We start from the raw sequence: 23464 nt of genomic DNA on the forward strand, positions 1-23464 counted from the left end.
TTTGAAACTTTGATATACATGCACATGTAGATGAAAATACATTTGACTATACCCTATTATCTTACTGGTGTTATTATGTATTTGCAGTGTTACTATGTTATCGTAATTATTAAGATAAGCGAACATAAATGATAGACTGAAGAGGTATTTCAATGAAAATGCAACTTTTTCCTAATCGTCTCGAGCAACGGTCCGGAGTCGTAGAATTACTGGCCTGGAAGGATTTTCTACGGTCGAAAAATGACCCTTCTTGTCGTAGAATATTGACCTGGGTCATTTTTCTACGTAGAAAAATGACACCCTGGTCAATACTCTACGGGGGTCACTTTTCGTTGTTACACCGGAGTCTGCATTTTGCTCTCTTCTGAAAATGGGAGAGGATTGTAAATTTTGGCTGTGCATTGTTTACGCCAATGCTTTTTCCTATGTGTGTAACTCTGAAAAGCCTGTCCAGGTGTGGTCAGCCGACCAAATTATGGATATTTTAATTAATTATTTAAATGTTTCATAAACACGATTCCTGTGCATCACATGTCAAATACGCCCACATACAGCACTGTGACGACGAATATTGACCTCTGAGGAAAGATGACTGGGTGTCAATTTCACCAATCGATATTTCTTGCCTCCTCATATATGTTTCAAAAGAGCTATATGTCCGTGTGATCTAATGAGATCACATACTTTGGGCTGTGTATCCGTAGTTTTGGTATAAAAAGATATGTTGTTGAACTAAAAAGAGAGAATGTTGACAGTGAAATGTCCAAAGTAACGAGGAATGTGGTTTTCGAATTTATTAACAAGTCCCAGCGATGGCAATGATTAACATGAAACAACAAGTAACCAGTCGGATGCGGCCATTGTCTCCAAATTGTTCAGTAGAAATGTTAAGAGCGTAATGGGGAACGAGGGACAGTAAAATGCTACAAGGCTACTACACATTTAAGAAGAACTTAACAGATTTAAAAATGGCACATGGTAATAATGAGTAAAAGTGTTACAGGTAAAGTAATAAAATGTTTTGATGGCATGGACATAAAAAACACAGAAAAATAATGATACTTTTTTTGGGAAAAGTTCTTTTAAAAAGCACTGTCTTTGGACATTATCACTCTGCTCCTTTGTTGTCCGACCAGTGCCACTCAGGAATTAAATGAGGAATAAGTGATTTAACATGAGAAGATTTTCAATACGGAATAATTTCTGAATATTGAATTTCAAATTAAAACAATAAATAAATAAATAGATAAATAAACACGGCATTTAAACCTCTGAACGAATTAAAAGTAAATCAGTCAATTTCTTGCGGTGATATATCTGTCAATTCTCTCTTAAACACATTCCTTGTTGTACCGGTATGTCCCCCCTCCCCCCCCCCTAAAAAAAAAAACAAAACAAAGGGGAGGTGGGTTAGATGGGGCATATATGTAGTTTTTTTTATTATAAATTTTACAACTTCACTACCAAAACAGGTTAAAAAAATAGATCAAAAATAAGTTTTGGATATTTTTCTATGTCATGTTAAAGCAAATACTCATCTTGATCAACAATATTAATTACAAACTGATATGAATGAAATTTAAAAAAAAAAAATCTGAGCTCACTAAAACAATGTTCTGAGTCCAAAAAAGTTATATTGATAAATCCAAACGGCAAAAGTGTATTCAAATCCTCCCTGTTAAATAGCGTTTGATATTATCATATCGTTATCTATCGGTGTTTGTAAAGAACGAGGGCGCTTTTGATTGGCATTCGGCAGGAACCTGGGCGCACTTGAAAATTGAAAATTTCCTTGACCTGTCACATGAAATTTTAGCATTGTTTTGATGTATCAAGTTCCTGTGAAATAGGAAAGGGAAATATTTACCCGATATTGTATTTTGATTTGCCAAAAACTAACTTGAAAATTGACTAGAAGAGTCATTTGGTACAAAATGTTACAGTTTAAAACACGGTTTTCTAAAAATTTTCTGTCTCTGGGTCATCTCTCCATGACTTTGAAAAGATATTTGTGTGCATTTTAATTCCATGTAACTAATCCTTCATACTCGTAGAAAGATTGTAATTAATTAGTAATGCAGTCGCCTTAATTAGTACTTAAATCGTTCAAACGTCCTATTTTGTCGAACAGACATCGTAGACATGGCGTTCTTGCAGGCAAAAAATAAAATAAAATAAAATAAAATAAAATCGTGAGTTAAAGTAGAATTAATCGTTAAAGTATGGCTTATATGTAAAGGCAAAGACTCGCATCAAGTGAATTTTCTGAATTTCTGATATATATAGCTCTATGTATATCAGTATATCTAGTGTGCATATACCAACATATAGCGAGGAAGTTTGGTACGAGTGATTTGTATTTCTTAGGAATAAACCCGCTAAAAACTTTGACAATTTCAATCGCCTAGAAAATGTACGTCAGATCATCCTTGTAGGTCAGAAGTTGCATCCGAAGAATGTCTGGTGGTGTGCAACCCGTTTCCTCTCATAGCTAGGATACATTGCAATAATAAAATTGTAAATGTATTGTACAAAATGCTCAAACTGTATAGTGATGAAAAATTATTAAACCCGTGGTTAGAATTGCATATTTTACATAAAATCTGTAAATGTGTGTGCTGTCAGACACGTAGTATCGTTTCTGAAAGTTGAGCCTGAAAGGGGTGGGGGTGGGATGACAACATACCTGAAAAAAAAATAATGTGACAAGAAACCCCCCCCCCCCATAAATTGTCCACACTCTTAAATCCTATGTCGTTTGAAAGGGGGATCACAGTTAAACGTTATCAATACATTACCCATGATTTAAATATACTGGAACAAAAGTGGCGTAACAATCTTTTCTAGGAACATTTTCAACAGTAAAAAGTTAAGTTTGGGAAAAATTGAGGGGCCAACCCCCCCCCCCCCCCCCCTCCTCCCGATACTACATGCCGAGATGTATCAAATATAAACAAGGTGTCAATATGAATTCTTTTAAAATGAAGGATACAACATGTAATCTTCATTATAATGCAAATGTTACATCAAATTATTCAAAAGTTGTTCAGTGATAACTCCTGAAAAACAAGTTTATAGACTCTTTAAGCAAAGCATGGGATCTGAAAATTACATTGGTAACTTTTCTTTCATTTAGAAAAATACTTTTAATATTTCATAAATAAAATCGTCGTCTACCAGTAGAAGCCAGACGATAGCATGATATACCACATATGGAAAAAAAACCCTGTACAGCCTGTATTATTGCCCAAGTTGCTGATGAGTATCACTATATTCTTGAATGTAAAGCTTTTAATATAAGAAAAAATACACGAATAATATTTATTATTAAATTTATTTTAAAAAGTAGTGTCGACTATAGATGTACATCCAGCCGGAATTCGCGTTGGAGTAAGGAGCAAAAGTGGCGAGGTTACATATCGAGGTCACAGGCACTTGTTTCTGTAATAAATTTTAACCCATATTATAATAATCATTATGCAAAGGGTTAAAAATTTATTGCAGAAACAAGTGCATGTGCTACATTGCCTCTTTCATTAGTCAGCGGCTTATGTACGTACAGGTTGATTAAAAGTACAAAATAATGCATATACATGCATTAGCTGCAGAACTGAAGCTCTCCGAAAAAAAAAAATATTGACAGACCGGAGAGCTACAGTGCCACCCATTGAAAAAAGTGGATATTTATTGCGCACAAAAAAGTGCGCTGTTTCTCGATTTATTTTTCCCTGTTTTTCAAACCGCCGTTTCAAAATATTACTAACTGTGTGTCCCTAACATATTCCTGTACTATTTCCACAGCAATACATTCCTTATAACCCTTGTAAACACAGGCGCCTGAAGTGTGGATCGATACCCCCCCCCCCTCCCTTCTTAATTAAAAAAATTAAGAGCGTATATCTCAAAAATACATAATTTTTCAGTCAATCATATCTATATGTCGTTCTATGCAAGCAGATTGCACTTTTTCTCGCGTTTAGAGAAAGGACGTATACGGTATAATAGTGTATTTTTCTAAAAATGAGTGCAACTTTTTGTGCGCAATAAATATACAGTTTTTTTCTTAGGGTGGCGCTGTAGCTCTCTGGTCATCCCAATTTTTTCAGACCAGTGAGCTACAGATCTGCAGCTTATAAATGCATAAGACTAGCTGCAGATCTGTAGCTCGCTGGTCAGAAAAAATTGGGATGGATGACCAGAGAGCTACAGTGTCAGGCGAAAAACAAGAAATATTTAAGGCATTTCAGACCTGTTTGCGTTTGAATTTAGTAACACATGGACAATTAGTCTTGGTGATTTCTTTTAAAATAAATCACAATGTATTTTGATCATGAACAACCGTCTTCTGTCGATGTATCAGGCTGAGGAACTTAAGGACCTTATACACACGGTTAAAGTTTGGGAACTTACACAAGATAAGGGTATTTATAGAAACTGATGACCTTATATACATAGTAAAAGTTTGGGGGCTTACACAAGATAAAGGATATTTATAGAAACTGAGGACCTTATACACAAGGTAAAAGTTTGGGGACTTACACAAGATAAGGTATATATAGAAACTGAGGACCTCTTACACATGGTAAAAGTTTGGGGACTTACACAAGATAAGGGTATTTATAGAAACTGAGGACCTTATACACACAGTAAAAGTTTGGGGACTTACAAAAGATAAGGGTATTTATAGAAACTGAGGACCTTATACACATGGTAAAAGTTTGGGGACTTACACAAGATAAAGGGTATTTAAAGAAACTGAGGACCTTATACACATGGTAAAAGTTTGGGGACTTACACAAGATAAGGGTATTTATAGAAACTGAGGACCTTTTACAACAGTAAAAGTTTGGAAACTTACACAACATAAAGGGTATTTAAAAAACTGAGGACCTTATACACATGGTAAAAGTTTTGGGACTTACACAAGATAAGGGTATTTATAGAAACTGAGGACCTTAAACACATGGTAAAAGTTTGGGGACTTACACAAGATAAGGGTATTTATTAGGGATGTCAAATCGGTCAATTTTTGATAATCGGTTACTCGGACGTTTTTCCGATCGAGTACCCGGGTACTCGGTACATGTAAAAATGTAAACACGTGTGTTAATTTTCTTGAGCCACGTTAAGCTCTGTCAAACCTCAAAGGCTGTTTTTTTTTTTCACGTTTATAAATGTAAACATATAAACATCGAGTCCAATGGGATTGTTTTTTTGGTACTAAATTTATTTATCAAATAAACACAAAAGACACAATACATCAAAAATTACAAAATGGTTTACAGTTCTTGTTTAGGATCTATTTCATCAACGCAAGAGGAGAACAATCTTTTACGCAGGTTTGTGATGAATAGACTAGCCAAAGGGACGGGACGGACGTTGTTGGAATCGCTAGTATAAGCTGGTTGTTTCCCTCGTATAAACTTACTTCACAAACTGACTTTCAACATTTTTTTGAATCCTCAATTATTTCTAAACATTTCTTCGCTTTTGAAGTGGGTAGCGGCATTTCTATGCATGTCAGATTTCGCTGCCAAATATTAACTAAATAATTTAAAAATGATTTGAAGATAATAGACCATACTTAATCGATGTTCACTGAAAGCAGTCATTGAACCCATCCAAAAATTAAAGACCATAATAGGTCACTAATTACTGTATATACACAGCCACAGGCGATAAATGGTGAATTACAGGTGTACATGACGACACGCTAATAACCGTATGCAGTTTTAAGAAGTTTTTTTTTGATAATTTTTTTTACAAAAATATGTACTTTGAAATAAGAAAAAATACACTTCCGAGTAACCGAATACCATTTTTAGTATTCGATACTCGGACGTTGGATCGAGTCCCCGGTTAACCGGGTACTCGTTGACATCACTAGTATTTATAGAAACTGAGGACCTTATACACATGATAAAAGTTTGGGGACTTACACAAGATAAAGGCTATTTAAAGAAACTGAAGACCTTATACACATGTTAAAAGTCTGAGAACTTACACAAGATAAGGGTACTAAAAGAAATTGAGAACCTTATACACACAGTAAAAGTTTGAGGACTTACACAAGATAAAGGGTATTTAAAGAAACTGAGGACCTTACACACACAGTAAAAGTTTGGGGACTTACGCAAGATAAGGGTATTAATAGAAACTGAGGAACTGATACACATGGTAAAAGTTTGGGGGCTTACACAAGATAAGGGTATGTATAGAAACTGAGGACTTATACACATGCAAAGTTCTGGGACTTACACAAGATAGGAGTATTTATAGACACTGAGGACCTTATACACATGATAAAAGTTTAGGGACTTACACAAGATAAGGGTATTTATAGAAACTGAGGACTTTATACACATGGTAAAAGTTTGGGGACTTACACATAATGAAAGTATAGAAACTGAGGACCTTATACACATGGTAAAAGTTTGGGGACTTACACAAGATAAGGGTATGTATAGAAACTGAGGACCTTATACACATGATAAAAGTTTGGGGGCTTACACAAGATAAGGGTATTTATAGAAACCGAGGACCTTATACACAATCGTAAAACTTTGGGGACTTACGCAAGATAAGGGTATTAATAGAAACTGAGGAACTGATACACATGGTAAAAGTTTGGGGGCTTACACAAGATAAGGGTATGTATAGAAACTGAGGACCTTATACACATGGTAAAAGTTTGGGAGCTTACACAAGATAAGGGTATTTATAGAAACCGAGGACCTTATACACGATGGTAAAACTCTGGGGACTTACACAAGATAATGGTATTTTTAGAAACTAAGGACCTGATACATATGGTAACTTAGGGTTTTTATGGCCCTTTGAATTGTGAGAAATCAAAACTACTCAGTTTTGGTATCATGTGCATTAAATTATCTTTTGGACCTTTGGTGACTGTATCCATTAAAAATGATGTAAAGAGCTGGGTTCACTTTATCCATAAAATGGCCCTTCATACATACCAATTAACTGACAAAGTCCCAGGGTCCTATTTCAAACATCAATATAAAGGAAAGATTTTCCCCATATCCTGAAAATTCCTTCAACAACGGACAAAAGTTTTAGCATTTTTCAAAACTATTTCATATAGAGTGCAATCTCTAATTTATGCAGAGGATATTAAATAATTAAGGATCTGTTTCTGGAAAACATGTTTTTATATTTTGGGTTGAGGAGTAAGCTTGTATTTAGTTTTCTTTCAAATAAGCCTGTTTTCTGCAAAAGTTCAAGAACTTTGCAATTTTACAAAGCTTGTTTAATTTCCAATCTCTGGACTCTTTAAGAAACTTTGTTAAAGGAATGAAAGGCACTCTCAGCTTTATTTGGATGTTAGAAATGAGACAGAGGGTGATGGACAATTAACTGATATAAGGACAGGGGTATCTTATGCATAAAGTGAACCCAACTCTTTATATTCAATTCAACTCACTTAAAAGTACATTTCACTGTAGATTTCATAAACAATACCATAGTGGATAAATAAAAAAAGAATTTCTGCATATAACTTTATTTGGAGACTTGATCAAACTTCAGTGGGACATGCACATTTTTTTCACTTTCAGAAAGGTCATGCGATACTTGAAAACATGTTCATGAAAAAAAAGGAAAAAATTTCCTTCTGCATAGAATATTTAATACATGTACTTCAAAATCATTTGCTACACACATCATGCAGTTTCTTCTGCACTCTTCAGTCATGCAAGTATCATGGTCCATGCAGGTTTCATAATGATAAAACTGCTGCAAACAATTTAACCCCCAATACTGCTAATTGTGGCTCCAAAACACAGTGTTTATCATTTTTCTCAAAAATATATCAATTGAAATTAGTGTGTAAATCAAGATTTTCTCTGGTTTTTTTTTAAAAACTAGATTATATACTTGGTCTTTAACACTTATCTAAGTTCTTATTACATTTTTGTAATCTTTTCTGAAATGTTTTTTGATTAAAATCATTTCACATGATGTCCATGGGATTTTTTGTATCTTCTGTCACTTGCATGCAGAATCTTCCATTTCTGTTGTGGATCTGTGATCAGAAAGTGGCTTCCTTTTCCTAAAATCAAATTTTCAGAATATAATTTTTCTTCTGTTTATACTTTTGTCTGTATAAAAATAAAGCAAATAGCTCTGAAAGTGGCTTATCATGACTGGCTAAGTATTTTGTGAAAAGTGAAGAACTTTTCGGCATCTGAAATACAATTTGGTAGGAGAATGATTGTTCACTAATATATATGTATTAAATAGGTACATTCATTATTTGAATGATCTGTGAACTTGCGTGCTTGACTACTTAAATTTACATTCAGTTTTAGATCAATATTTTGTTCTATTTGGAATTTAATCTCACTCTTCCATCTCCATTCAGAAGACATCTGTGTGAAATGCGATGACTCTCAGATTGGTAAAGTTCCACCAACGCAAATAACTTATTTCAGAATATACCTTGCTCTACCCTTGAATATATAACCACTCTTTTTGTCACTTATACTGAAGCTCTTCTGTTCATACTCAATATCCAGTATTGAGAACTAGACATTTTTCATGCAAGTAGACCACGCAGCACTGTTAAGGCATACTGTGAAGAAATCAATGGAAAATAGGCATGTACAAATAGATAACTTTTTAATGCTGATTTATTTTTGTAAAGCTATTATATTCCCAAATGACTTAAAAATTAATAAAAATAATATTGTAGGCCTATACCCCACTCTATATTGAATCTAGTTTGGTAACCTTATTTGGAAGTCACGTGATAATTGCATATAATGTGTACTACATGTAGGTCATACACAAATTTCAATATCGCAAGGGCATATCCTAGTTCCATTAAATTATCTAAGTTATAAATTATTTCTATATACCTTGTACTTTCTGAAAAGTTCTGCTGCTTTAGAATTTGCATTTTATAAGGAAAAATTCATGTTATGTAGCTCAAGTTGAAATATGTGTGACCTTTACAAAGTGTTTTATGCATTTATTAAATAATGCTCTCGATTTCGGGAAAGCTGCAGCACTTTTCAAGTTAAGGAAAATATCCTTTATTTACATTCGAAAAACGGTTAAGATCTATTAAGTGTATTCCCTTGCGAAAAAACAATTTAATTCGGCACCTCGATGTTAAACATGGGTCCGGAACCTTGTACATAAAAACACGGAAGAATTTATTAAATACATTTTCTGTATAATTATTGAATAATCGCACTAAACAAAGGTTTTACATTTGTATCACTTGCCTGTCTGAAATCTGTAAATAATATTCTGTTTAATAATAAAATACATTTTTCACTGTAAAAAAAATTTTCGTTCTGTCTCTCACAGCACATGAAATATGTCATTTTTACCAAAATGATGTCATGTCGACAAGTTCACTGCAATCAGTAATTTGTTAATAACCTGCTCTGTGGGATTTAACTAGCAACAAAAACTAATGCATTGGTAGTTTTCATGTTGTTTATTATGTTAAGATAGTTTAAAATTGCAAATTATTTCATTTTCTGGTATTATGAGGAATAACTATTTTTGTGTGATGTCATAGTAAACTTTTCCCGTAAAAATTAGGCCCCACCCCCTTTATGCAGCCTTAACAATGCTACGCATTCAGGGCTTCTGCTTATAATATCAAGAAAAGGAAGTTATTGCTTAAAGATGGGTAATGCAGTAATGTAGTGTGTATACAGTACCTGGAGTTAAAGTGTGGAAATCATGATTGTCTTGATTGTCATCCATTTCCTCCTCACTCTGATTCTCATCACCAACAAAAGAAACATCACCATCGATTTCCTTTACTGCCTCTGAAAAAAATGCAACTTAATTGTAACAAGCATTCTGAGAGTATTGCATTAGCAATACTAGTCCCCTACCGGCAAGTGTAATCTGGTTCCCGTTAAAAATTGAAAATGCCATAATTTCGTCAAAAATCAATGAAGCGGAACGAAATGCATACATGATCTATAACTCATCAAGGTAAAGTCACATACCAAAAAACAGCTCAATATCTGCAAGCGTTTAGAAGTAAATTGCAGAAAACCCTTAGAAATTGAAGAGGTCGTAATTCCGTCAAATATAAATGAAGCAGAACGAAATGCAAACTTGATCTGTAACTCATCAAGATACACTCACATACCAAAAATCAGCTCAATATCTGCAAGCGTTTAGGAAAAAAGTGCGGAAAACCAAGTGGGACAGACTGACAGACAGACGGACAGACAGACTCAGAGGAAACCTATAGTCCCCTCCGGTTTCACTGGTAGGGGACTAAAAACACAAACATTTCAACCAGAACAAGCATTCTGAGAGTTTTACCATTGCAATGCTAGTCCCCTACCAGCAAGTGTAATCTGGTTCCCATTTAAAATTGAAAATGCCATAATTCCATCAAAAAATCATCATGCAAACTTAATCTATAATTCATCAAGTTAGACTCACATACCAAAAAACATCTCAATATCTGCAAGCGTTTAGAAAAAAAGTGTGGTAAACCAAGTGGGACAGACTGATAGACATACATATGGACAGACAGAGAGATGTACAGAGAGACGCACAGACACGGTGAAACCTATTGTCACCTCTGGTTTCACAGGTGGGGGACTAATAATAATTCTAATAGTTTTTGCAAAGATTAAAAAATGCTGTGGACATAATTCTACATTAAATCACAGTTATCAAAAGCATAAAAGGTATACAATTCATATTAAAATTTGAACTGGTGGAATAAATACTTGTACAGTTAGTCAGAAAAACAAGCCTATATCAAAGTGCCTGGGACAGACAATTTTGCTTTGTTAAAAACTTAAGGTAAATCATTATTCATGTATACATTGAGTTGTAATATGTTTAAAAAAAAACAGAGAATAAAAATTACTTTGCTATTAGCTTGAATTCATTATCAGCTAAAGCCTGTTTTACTGTATATGTCTTAAATGCGTGTCTACGAGAAAACCATGCAGAATGCTATGAAAGCAAGTTTTTCAAAATTTCTTGAAACTTTGCATACAAAGTGAGATCAAGGTCACTTACTTACTGCGTAAGTTTGGTGACGTCATTTGATTTGTTACCATGGATACAGGGAGAATTAGTTTATCGTCAGCCTATTTCTATACCCAGTATGGAAAAATAACACCTTTTGTACATATTCTGTTTGTGTATAAAAAATTTCCATAATATCTTCATAACTAATGGATTTAAGGAATTAAAACCTTTGAAAAAAATATTTACAGAATTTTTTCCACCTACCTTTTTGAATGTGAAGAGCTACGAGTGCAAAAAGGTCACGATAATTGTAAGAAATAAAGATATTTGAATAGTCTGCAGAAAAACAGCTATAAAATTCCAAGAAACGCTTCCATTGATTTCATATTTTTAAAAAGTGATTGTTTTTAAATATATTATTTAGTATTAATGGGATTTTGGTTGCAAATTTAAATTAATGGAGTTTTCACTCTTGTAAGTGCTGAACTGCAAGTGCAAAAAGGTCACAATAATTCTAAGGGATATTCTGTAGAAAAAACAGGCATAGAATTTTAAGAGACACTTCAGTGATTATATTTTTTATCAAGAAGTATTTGTTTTAAGATATTTAAGTAAAAATAACAGGCAATTTGGTGGCACATTTGAATTAGTTGATTTTTTCACCCTAGCAAAATTACACAATATCTGGGTAGAAAGGCATACTGGACTACTAGAGTGATTACATTTTGAACGTTAAATCATTTCAGGCACATGACCTTCAATCTTCATGACTGAAATTAGCTTATATTTATCCAGAATGTCACAAAGATGCATGATTTGAATATTTGTTTAACCAGAAGTCTTTTTCGAGACTGTAGCTCTACTGGTTTGTACTTCTAACAAAGGAAGAGATAAGTAGCAGTTGGACTTGACTTTGTAACAGAAATAAATAGAATAATGATCCTTGATTTGGTCTCTTTTCATGGAAATCTGACTAAAACTAAAGGGGGAGTAGATTTTAAAAGAATTTTACAGAAATTTCTATTTTAGTAACCATAGCAACACCGTTCATCAAAATCAAAATCCGATAAAAAAAATTATGTATCTCAGTGTACTTTACTTGTGCCAAGTAATATTGGAATCAGACCAAAACTGTAGGAGTAGCTTTTGTTGACGGACAGACAGACGACCAACCCCTTACTATCGCATAAGCTCTTCTGGTCTCTAACCAGTAGAGCTAAAAATCATGAGTTTTTGACAAGGCTTAATGTATTATAGCAATGAACTGGCTATACATGTAGCTATGGGGCTCATTTTACAGGATCCCTTAGCATGAAAATGCACATTGCAAAAACTGCAAATACATAAAATTGCAAGTTTAACAGAGAGATTGTTCAAAAGTGTGAACACATCAGTAAATAAAATCCACTTTTTCACAGTGTTGCCCAAATTTCATACAGTTCTTCATTGCAAAAGTTGTTTTTAAACATGCAAAACATTTTATAAAAATGCTGATTTTGTTTGCCCTAAAATTATACAAATGAATGAACAGAACAAAGTTTATGTCTTTTTTAATACCATAAAGTCATAAAAACACAACTAGTATTTAAATGAAATATTTGACAATGCTCAATTAAATTCCTTCAACTGCATTTGAAAAATACCAAATGTATCATGTACATGTACATGTTACTTTTACAGAGAAAATTTAAAGACAGCAACATTATAAAAAATTTTATTACTAAGATGATCTCTAATTTTAAATTGTCAAAAAAAAAAAAAAAATTAAAAACTCATTTGAAGCTACTACGCTGAAATAAAGCAAAATAATATTTGAATTAATATGACAAATAATGGCTATGCTGTTCTTAACAAGACAATTTTTATTGATATAACATTTGTATTCCTTTGTATAACTTTGATCCCCTGTTATGGCCCCCCTATTCTCTTGGGGGGGGGGGGGGGGGGGGTCATGATTTGAACAAAATTTGAGTCTACATTACCTGAGGATGCTTCCATTTAAATATGACTAATTATGGCTTTGCTGTTCTTGAGAAGAAGATTTTAAAAGGCTTTTTCCTATGTATTCCTATGTAAAACTTTGATCACCCATTGTGGCCCCACCCTACCCCTGGGGGGAGGGGGGGGTCATGACTGGAACAAACTTGAATCTTCACTACCTGAGGATGCACCCATATAAAAATGACCAATCATGGCTTTGCTGTTCTTGAGAAGAAGATTTTTACAAATTTTTCCTATGTACATGTATTATATGCAAAACTTTGATCAACCATTCTGGCCCCACCCTACTCACGGGGGTCATGATTGGAACAAATTTGAACCTACACTACTTGAGGATGCTTCCTTTTAAATATGATCAATCATGGCTTTGCTGTTTCTGAGAAGAAGATTTTTAAAGGCTTTTTCCTATGTATTCCTAAGTAAAACTTTGATCACCCATTGTGGCCCCACCCTACCCCTGGAAGTCATGATTTGAACAAACTTGGATCTACACTACCTGAGGATGCTTCCATATAAGTTTCATATTTTCAAGCACAGTGGTTCTTGACAAGTTTTTAGGTGATGCCATCAATTTTTCACAAATTCATGATTATCTCCCCTTGGAAGAAGGTGTGACCCTTCATTTGAACAAACTTGAATTCCCTTTACCCAAGGATACTTTGTGGAAAGTTTGGTTGAAATTGGCACAGTGGTTCTTGAGAAGAAGATGAAAATGTGAAAAGTTTACAACCACGACAACGACGACGACAGACAATGGACATATTTCAATCAGAAAAGCTCACTTGAGCCTTCGGCTCAGGTAAGCTAAAAAAAAGTTTCATCCTTTTCCTTTGGAATGCCGTCGACAGCTTGAATCATCAATTCTGTACCTTGGCATGGTGCAACAGGCCCTATTGCTAAATGTACTGACTGTAAAATATTCCTGAACAGCATTGCAAATAGTCCAATTTCTGAGATACTTGACACTTTAAGGGAGGGTAATCTCCATTTGACAGGATATGCTTTGCATGATTGAACAATTTATGCTGAGATCTTTCATCTTTTGACCAATTTATATGCACTGATGATATGAATTCAAAATCTGTAAAAGCAATGACAAATTGATGTTTGAATTAAAGTTCATAATTGATATTGCAATAATTATGATAATCAAAGAAGACATTTTAGTACAGTAAATTTTCATTTATACCCAAAAGCAAAAGAGCATGTATTTTGATGTTCTAAATGACATTGGGAATTAGGGAATAATTTCAATTTTACAACAAAGGGACCTTGGCAATGCTAGCCTGAATCACCTTTATTTCCTATTTTGTAAGAGATCCAAATCCCTTAAATGGCTAATTGAGTTTAATGCAAACCTGCACATGATCCAAATATAAAACAAGCTAATTCAGAGAATTGTGGCCCCCACTTATGGAAAAAAATGAGGATGGAAGAACTGGACCAAAAAAAAAATGCAGATGGAAAAAGAAAAAGGTCAACCTTAACCTTTCAGTTTTTGGCCTTAAAGTCAATTGGTGTCTTTTTTTATTAAAGAAATAAATTCAAGACCTCAAAGAGAACCAAAGTTATCACCAGGACATTATTTATTGCAAGATATGAATTTTTCAACTAAACCTTTTAACTTTGAAATCAAAGGGGATTTCTTTAAGTCATTGGGAATTATGATATAAAATTTAACAGAAAAAGCTCAAGGGAAACTAAAGTTATTATTTGAGTTTTTTTTGTATTGTAGGAATTTCCAACCTTGACCTTTTGACCTCAAACCAATAGGGATCTTCTCTAGGCTGTAAGGAGTTGTGATATGAAATGATATTGCAAAAGCTCAAAGGCTTTAAGAGATATTGTTCCCAAATTAAAGTGTTATAGTACATACATGTGCAGACAGAATGACCAATGGACAGACCAATAAACATTTATTGGGGGGGTTGGGGGGGGTTGGGGGGGGCTGTTACCTGCAGGTATTAGGTCATATGTTTTCTGTTAAGTCCATGACTTCTTCCATTTTCCTCCACTCTTTGCTCTGTAAAATAATTGAAAAAGCCATGAAGTATATATACCCTTATACATTACAGTTAATGCTAAAAAGGCTAATGCTGAAACATTTTGAATGAATCATAATTAAATAATTTTAAAGCTCAAAACTTGAACTATATGGACTGGACTTTTCAGTTTATCAGTCACATATTCAGGCATCTTCACCATTTAGACCTTACTTCACATAAACTGTTCTTTGTTATTTTACTTATCAGTAATGTGAATGAGCAGTTACATGTATATTATCATGATTATAGTAACTTGTATGTATACATTATAAAATGTTAACCACATGTACAAACTCTGGTTCATGTCATTGAACTGCATGAGAACAATGTCCACTTGGTTATATTTTTCAGTGTGGAAATGAAACATATTTGTTAATTTTATTTTTTGAGATATTAAACATTGACATTATCTTTATTATTATGTAGAACCTTAAAAATATTATATTATATTACAGTAAGTGATCACCTGTTTGGTTTGATTCAATTGTTGCCTTGTCAATAGGAACACATTTCTGCTAAAGAATAAACATTAATTTTAATATTAACTATACAATACTTAATAATCCTCATAGTTACATGAATACTTATAACCAGTTATGTACACATAAAATGAAACAGAAATCACACTTGAGATTTTATTTTTAGAACTAATTCAAAACAATATGCAATTGAAATTTTATTTCCAAACAGGATCGGATCATTTACATGTGAAATGATCAAGATTATGAAACTATTGAGTGTAAAAGCCATTCATCAACATTTACTGTAGAATCCTTAATTTATGTGAGTACTAAATATACTCAAATGAGAACAAGAATTAGCAAGTGGACTGCTGCTCAAGAGTTTTCACTTTTTACATGTATTTCAGCTATAACATAATAAAAGCAGGTAATTTTGCTTCATAAGTGAAACTTGATGTATAAGTTACTGAGTAAATTTTAGAAATAATTTGATAAAACTTTTACGTATAATTATAAACACACAGTATATGTATATGTACCTTTAAGCTCTTCCTTCAGCTTTACTTCCATACTGATTTTTTAAAGTGTGTTTCTATACATCTTTTGCATATACCTGTAACAATTAGGAATCAAATTAGTTGATAGATATAAATCATTATAGATTGGACATGTAAAATGTATAAACTTGATATCAATAGGTTTTCACAAACTATAAACACAAAGTCAGTAAATATTTCCAATTATGATATCACTTTGTGATATTATATTTACATGTATAGGGTTGTCCTTAAGACCTGTGGGACTGGGGAATTTCTTCACCTATAATGACATAATTCCCCAATTACTCTGGTATTGCCCTCTCAACCCTCACTAAGGGGAGGAACCCCCAACATGCTTTTTTTTTTTTTTTTTTATAAATCTGTTTCATTTCTTATTGACAACCCAAATATCATGTACAGTGTCTCTCTGAAAACTTTAAGGTCAGAAATTAAGTTAATTTCAATGGTTTAGCAAAATTTCTTAAGTTTTTAAACTGCATAATGTTCTTACCAGTTCCAACAGGCAAAACCTCATTCAGCTTGACCCTCTCGGTTAACGGGTTTGCATAATAGCGTCTCCCCTATCAGGTATGGGTGACAACATGTTCTTTTTTCCTTTTCCAGTGTAGACCAAGTATATTTCTGTGTTTGACACATACATGTACATGTAGGTATGTTTACAGAAATTAGACTGTCCAAGTCCCATAACAGCTGTATGGTTCAAGATGGTTAACGATAAGAAGCGTTTCACGGACAGAAATGTCTTATGTGCTGCATTTAAAATACCTTGTATATTCAACTGAATCTATTTTACAATCTTTCAACAAAGCTAGAGATCTTTTATCATAATATTGTCCTCAAATCAACACTTCATCTTTTCGTCTGCCATTAAGACATCACACTTTTAATTCCTTTAAATAAGGAGAGTTCCACTAAGGGAGATAATTTTTCTAATAGTTTCAGCCAACTTCAATCTATTTTTAAATTAGCATAATGCCATTTGCAACCAAATTCCTTTTAACTATATATTGATTTTGAAGGATTTTTGCAATTAAACTGATATTTATAATGTTTTAAGCGTTTCTTGGGTTTTTACAGCATTCTAAAGATAGTGGTATTTTAAACACATTGATTTAATCTAATTTTAGACCCCACTTTTACAGAATCAGTGTTGATAAATGAAATTAAATACAATATTTCTAGTTAGAGCACTTCCTTTAAATTTATTTAATATGTAACATTTGAATAAAAGTGCATTTTTTCCTGCAATTTTTTTCTCTTAATCTATGGGTGTTTTTCAAAATATTTTCATAAAATGTGCTAAAAATAGAATGTAGGGCTATAATAGGGATCCCCAAAGGTACCTGACAGTTTTGATACTGGGATTTATTAGAGGACACATGATGCTAATCAGAAACAATAAAATCAGTCAAAATGATCACAATGCCTTTCATAATAAAATTTGGATTTTGCATGGTTTTCTCGTAGACACGCATTTAAGAAAATAATGATACCATATCACTTCTTCTGCCAGTCTAAACACTGTGTACTACCTTCTTTGGTTCATCATGACCTCATGTAAACAGAATATTTTAACAGAACCCCCCAGCATAACTTGTAAATAAAATGTCATCTTAAAAAATTATCAACAGTGTGTATTTGTTAAAGCTACAATTTATGTGAAACGAGATGTGTTTGTGAAACACTGATGCCCCCATAGGGCGACGGTTGAAGTTTCTCAAATACATGTCAAACTCTAAGGTCAAGGTGAAAAGGTCAAACTGTTGGTATCCAAAGGAAGGTGTTGTCACAAGGAATACACCTGTGAAATATGAAAGCCCTTGTGCTAACCGTTGAAAATTATAGCCAAGGTTAAAGTTTTCAAAAAGTGGGTCAAACTCTAAGGTCAAGGTCAAAAGGTCAAAAATATTTATGCCCATTAAAAGGTCTTACCACAATGAATATACAAGTGAAGGATGAAAGCCCTAGCACAACCGTTCAAATGTTATTGCAAAGGTTAAAATTTGGTAATTTTTTGTGTAAGTGGGTCAAATTCCAAGGTCAAGAGGTCAAATTAAGTGATACCCAAAGAAAGGTATTGTCACAAGTGACCTGTGAAATATGAATGCCATAGTTCCATCTACTAAAAAAGTTATGGGCAAGGTTAAAGTTTTGCAGACAAACAAGATCGATAAGCAGGGCAAAAACTATATACCCCTAATACTGACTAAGGGGTTAATTAATTCTTAAAAAGAAGATTCTATGACAGAAGCAATACCTGATGCCACTTTATTTCTAACCAACATTTTTCACTCCTGGAACCTCAAGCAGAGCAGATGCTTGACTGGGACCTACATGTAGGATATCAGTGTTATAGGCACCTGGGAAACCAGCATGGTAACACTTTCATCAATGAGACTTTCAGGCTTCTCAAGAGATGTGATCGTGAACCAACCAAATTCATTTCCTAGTGAATTTTTAACACTAGCTGTTATTTATTTCTTAAATTCCTAAAAAAAATTTTACCTGTAACACACTAATGATGAGGCTTTCTGACATTCTCCTAGCCATGGAACCTGGTACATTTCCATTATTAGATCTTGCATTAACTAATTCTCTAGCATTATTTGCTGAATCTGTTGATAAACAAACAATATTTACTGTTAACTTTTAACTTAAAAAATATGACACATAATAGCTGAATCTTGATGATTTCTACACAACCATTCTTAATGTAAATATTGAACAAACAAGAGGCCCATGGGCCATAATGCTCAACTGATTAACTATGGCCCTTCTGTTCTCCGTCAGCAGATTCTTTCTTCTATTTATTCTTGTGTAAAACTGATCACATATTATAGCCCCAACCTACCATAGGGGGTCATGATTTGAATACATGTAACCTTCAATCTACTCTACCTGAGAATGCTTCCATATAAATATGACTTCATATAAATTTTCCTCTTCTTAAGAAGAAGATTTTTAAAGACATTTTCCATATGTATTCCATTATAAAACTTTTACTGCCTATTGTGGTCCCACCTTAACCACCCCCCTCTCCCCAGGCATGATTTTAGCAAATTTGTGTCTACAATACCTTTAAAGTTTCTAAAAAAATATGAGATTATGGCTTTGTTGTTCTTGAGAAGAAGATTTTTAAAAAATATTTTCTATATATTCCAATGCATTACCCTGATCCCCTGTTGTGGCCCCATGCTAGTCCCGGAGGTTATGATTTAAACAAATTTGAATCTTCACTACCTGAGGATGCCTCTGTATAAAAAATGACTAATAATGGCTTTGCTGTTTTTAGGAGGAAGATTTTTGAGGATAATTCCTACATATTTCTATGTAATTCTCTGATCCCTTCTTATGATCCCATCCTACCCCTGGGAGTCATGATTTGAACAAACTTTAATAGAAGCTTTCACATAAATTTCATCGTTTCTGGTCAAGTGGTTATTGAGCAGAAAATTTTTAAAATTCAAATTTTCATGAGTTCCTTATTATCTCCCCTTGAAAGGGGGCATGGCACTTCCTCTAAACAATCTTAAATTCATTTCACCCAAGAATGCTTTGAAGTAAGTTTGGTTGAAATTGGCCCAGTGGTTCTGAAGAAGAAGTTGAAAATGTAAAAATTAAGTTTACAGACAACATGACAGAAAGCTGCTGATCTGTAACTTGCTGGTTTGAAAAAATTGGGATAGACGACCAGAGAGCTACAGTGCCACCCATAGAAAAAAAGTGTATATTTATTGCACACAAAAAGTTGCGCTCGGTTCTGAATTAATTTCTCTAAATTTTTACCTCAACTGCACAAAACCTGGATTTCAAAATTTTCCTTAGACCTCTATCAACTACTCTTGTAGTTGACATTTGCAAGAAGCGCGTTGGACCGAATTACCTTGCCACCCAAGATGGCAGAATAAATAGACAAAATTTTCGATGGTTTCAATTTCAGGCCCAGGAGGGCTATTGATATGATTAACAATGGTTGTAAAGAATATTTTGTTGTGGAAAAAGTGCAAAAATATGTTAGAGACACAGGGTTAATAGTAATTTTAGATTGCAGTTGATAACAGAGAAATAAATCGAGATTCTGCTTACTTTTTTTTGGCGCAGTAAATATACACATTTTTTTAATGGGTGGCACTGTAGCTCTCCAGTCTGACAATATATTTTTTTTTTCGGAGAGCTACAGTTCTGCAGCAACATGACAGACAGATGGACAGAAGGTTGACGGACAGCTAGATAGACAGACATCGGACACTTTTTGATCAGAAAAGCTCACTTGAGTCTTCTGCTTGAGTGAGATAAAATCTCTTTTGGAAGATTGAATTATTTTATTATTACCTGGAAGGCTGTAAACAAATTTCCTTGCATCTTTTTTACTCATCATGGTTTGACAGCTTTGTAACTGTATTAAAAGAGAATTCTCTAATTAAAAGCTGTTCTTTATTTCTTCAAGGGATCTCTGTATACCGAAATTGGAAAAGAAAAACTTCATAAAAGTCATAATTAAGCTTTGGCAATCAAGTATGAAAATAAGAGGATGAAAATGATATTTTTACCCCTGAAGGTTTTACTACAACTTCTGCAGGTACTTTGGCAACACTATGCACTTGAATTCTTATGTTGCATCGTTAACCACAGAATTGTATAATAAAGAGTATATCAATTGACATGTCTAATCTCTACAGTTCAGATGGGAAAATATAGAAATCTTTTTAAAGTGTAGGCTATTAAAATTAGCATAAATTACTTTCATTTTTTAATTTCTTTTTGCTTCTTTGAAAACAATATGCTTTAGAAGCTTATAACTACTACACCAAAAGACCGTTCACGGTAGCTCAGTTGGTAGAGCGCTCACTCTGTGATCAGGAGGTTGTGAGTTCGAATCTCAGCCGCGACTGACCTAAGTCGATAAAAAATGGGTAGCAACTGTTTCTTCGCCATGCGCTCGGCACTTTGAAGTGAAAGTTGCGGGTTCTTCGGATGAGACCTTAAAAACCGAGGCCCCGTGTCACGGCAGGCATTGGCACGATAAAGATCCCTCACTGTTCAATGGCCCCGAGTGCCAAGTAAAGGTCAAAATTTGAAGCCCTTCACCGGTATATGGTGACATCTCTATATGAGTGAAAAATTCTCGAACGGAACGTAGAACAACATACATACATAGTACACCAAAAAAAGCAATACAGGACATTAAATGTTGAATGATACAACAAATTCGGTTTGAAATATTTCATTACCTTAAAAATAAGCAAATATTTATGGTTGAGTTTAAATGTAGCACCTAATAATCCAGCTTTGATAATGCATGTAACTGTACTGTCTCCATGTTCAGGGGGGATTCCATGCATCTTCTGTTTGCCTCAAACATTCTAACAAAAAAATTTCATAAATTTAATTCTGAATTTATTTATTCATAGATTTGCTAACATTTTTGACCAATCAAAGTGCATGTTTTTAAAACGTGTCGTTTTAAATGTTAACATGCTAGATGCAGAGACACTAAGCTAATTTCTTAGTAAATAGTTGAGTATCTGTTGTTTAATTTTTTTTTTCCACTTTTAAACATTTGTTAAGCTGATCAATTACAATTATAATGTGTTAAGTTACACTATGCATTATATCATGAGTGTTTATATTTGCTGGAGACAAGAACTAAAGTGTCAAAAATGTAGTAAATTCCAGATCTTTTGATAAAACGGCTCTTGACTTTTGAATAGCTTTTGGTCTCATTCAACTAATACCTGACCAGGTCTGTATAGTAATGAGTAGACCTCATCAAAAGTAAATAATTGTACATGAATTCAATAATATTCATCTGGAAGATAACATGCAGGTGAATACTGTAAATGTATTCTATTTAGTGTGTACATGTACGATATTTGAGGGAAATTAACTTTTGAGCAAGTTAGCTTAGATTTGATTTAGCACATTTCTTAATGTTTTAATCATGAATAATTATGTGCGGCAAGACATTTAGCATTGTACTTGAATTAACAGAAGATTCTTTCAGCCAAAGGCACTAAAAAAAATACACATCCAAATGTAATACGTCTACAGTGTAACATTTTTTGATTTCTAAAATGTTGGCCATCAGACAATCAAAAACCTGAGAATTATTCAATCACAAAATGTTAATCGTGCGACCGTTAGGGCAAGCGCAGATACCTTTTCAGTGTACTGTTTATCATTGTATTTAGGCCTGTCTCTATAAACCGCACGTGACATTTGGTGCGTCTAGACTCTGACGGCACATGATGTGGTATGTAAGTTTCGTTACCATTAAACTGAAGAAAGAACAGTGCTTATTTTAATGAAGAATGTTTTATTGACTATTTATCTGCAATATATCCAATAAATAAAGGCGAGTTTATTATTTGTTGAACTTTTATTGTTATTCTTGTGAGAAGGTAATTTAACAAGCAATGCATTGTGGGTCCAGAAGTTACTGTGGAAAAAAAATTTGTTTGGATCAATGTGCAATGTCCAAATTTTCTCTTCACCCATGCGTTGTATTAAGAGCTCCCAGTGATGAGTGGGGCTTTGCGCCACTCCCTGTACTCGCAATGATTATTGTTATCATAACTGTTTACTTACAATTTACATCGAAAAGGGTCTCAGTTTGTAGGATTTAAAGGGAACAAACAAAAATATTCTTTAACAAATCCTCAATGATTATTGCACACAACTTGATGAAAAAGTCAATACTTGATTTTGCATATACTTAACTTAGCAGAACTCTTTTGCGGTGGAGGTAGGAAATGCCTGTTGGATTGGGGCAAATGTGCTATTGAATACAATGCAAGATCGATCATCGTGGAATTTATAAGAAAGAAATCCTGGTGAAATATCTTGCTAAACATATGCTGAACCAGCTTAATAAATCTGAGAGAGGAGCTAATGCTCAAATGTTACATTTTTAGCGATACTTTTCACTAAGTGGACTCTTCTCATGAAATTCTCATTGAAAATCGTTACTTTTTATAGTTCATAAAATACTTTAAACTTTCCTTATTTGACAAAATAGCTACTATTTCGAGTTCAATCCTTGGCAATACATTGTACTTTCTGCATACTCATCACTGCTTATTGTTCAAATCATTTGATTGTCACTGCTGTAAACAATGTTATGCCCCAGAAATCTTGCGAGATTTAGAGCTTCCTCGACTCCCCCACAAAAGAGCAGTAGTAAGTAAGATAACTGCCAGGTACTCGTGATTCTATGTATTGTTCTGTTAGTTCAATATTCGATATTGGTATACCGACCTTACAAATTTATTACCAGTCTTACAGAAAACAGAAAACTGTTATAATTAATGTACAATGTGGAAACCTAATTTCCCCAACCAAAATATCGCCTAACTTAACCCAAATATTAATCTATTGTGATGGTTTGAAGTGTATTTATTATGTGTGTATA

General features: G+C 33.6%; 1 long non-coding RNA gene across 1 annotated transcript; it reads right to left on the bottom strand.

Moving 5' to 3' along the window:
* Nucleotides 1-13882: 13882 nt before the first annotated feature.
* LOC133174695 (uncharacterized) lies at nt 13883-17089 on the bottom strand. The gene is made up of 5 exons (XR_009719176.1): nt 16544-17089; nt 16033-16106; nt 15499-15547; nt 14943-15010; nt 13883-14068 (listed from the first exon to the last, which is right to left on the bottom strand). It is a non-coding gene; the product is annotated as an uncharacterized LOC133174695 (long non-coding RNA).
* Nucleotides 17090-23464: the final 6375 nt, after the last annotated feature.

The sequence above is a fragment of the Saccostrea echinata genome, unplaced genomic scaffold (assembly GCF_033153115.1).
Source record: "Saccostrea echinata isolate AGI-Se365-2 ecotype Australia unplaced genomic scaffold, CSIRO_AGI_Sech_v1 ptg000058l, whole genome shotgun sequence".
In the NCBI taxonomy this organism is placed as follows: domain Eukaryota; kingdom Metazoa; phylum Mollusca; class Bivalvia; order Ostreida; family Ostreidae; genus Saccostrea; species Saccostrea echinata.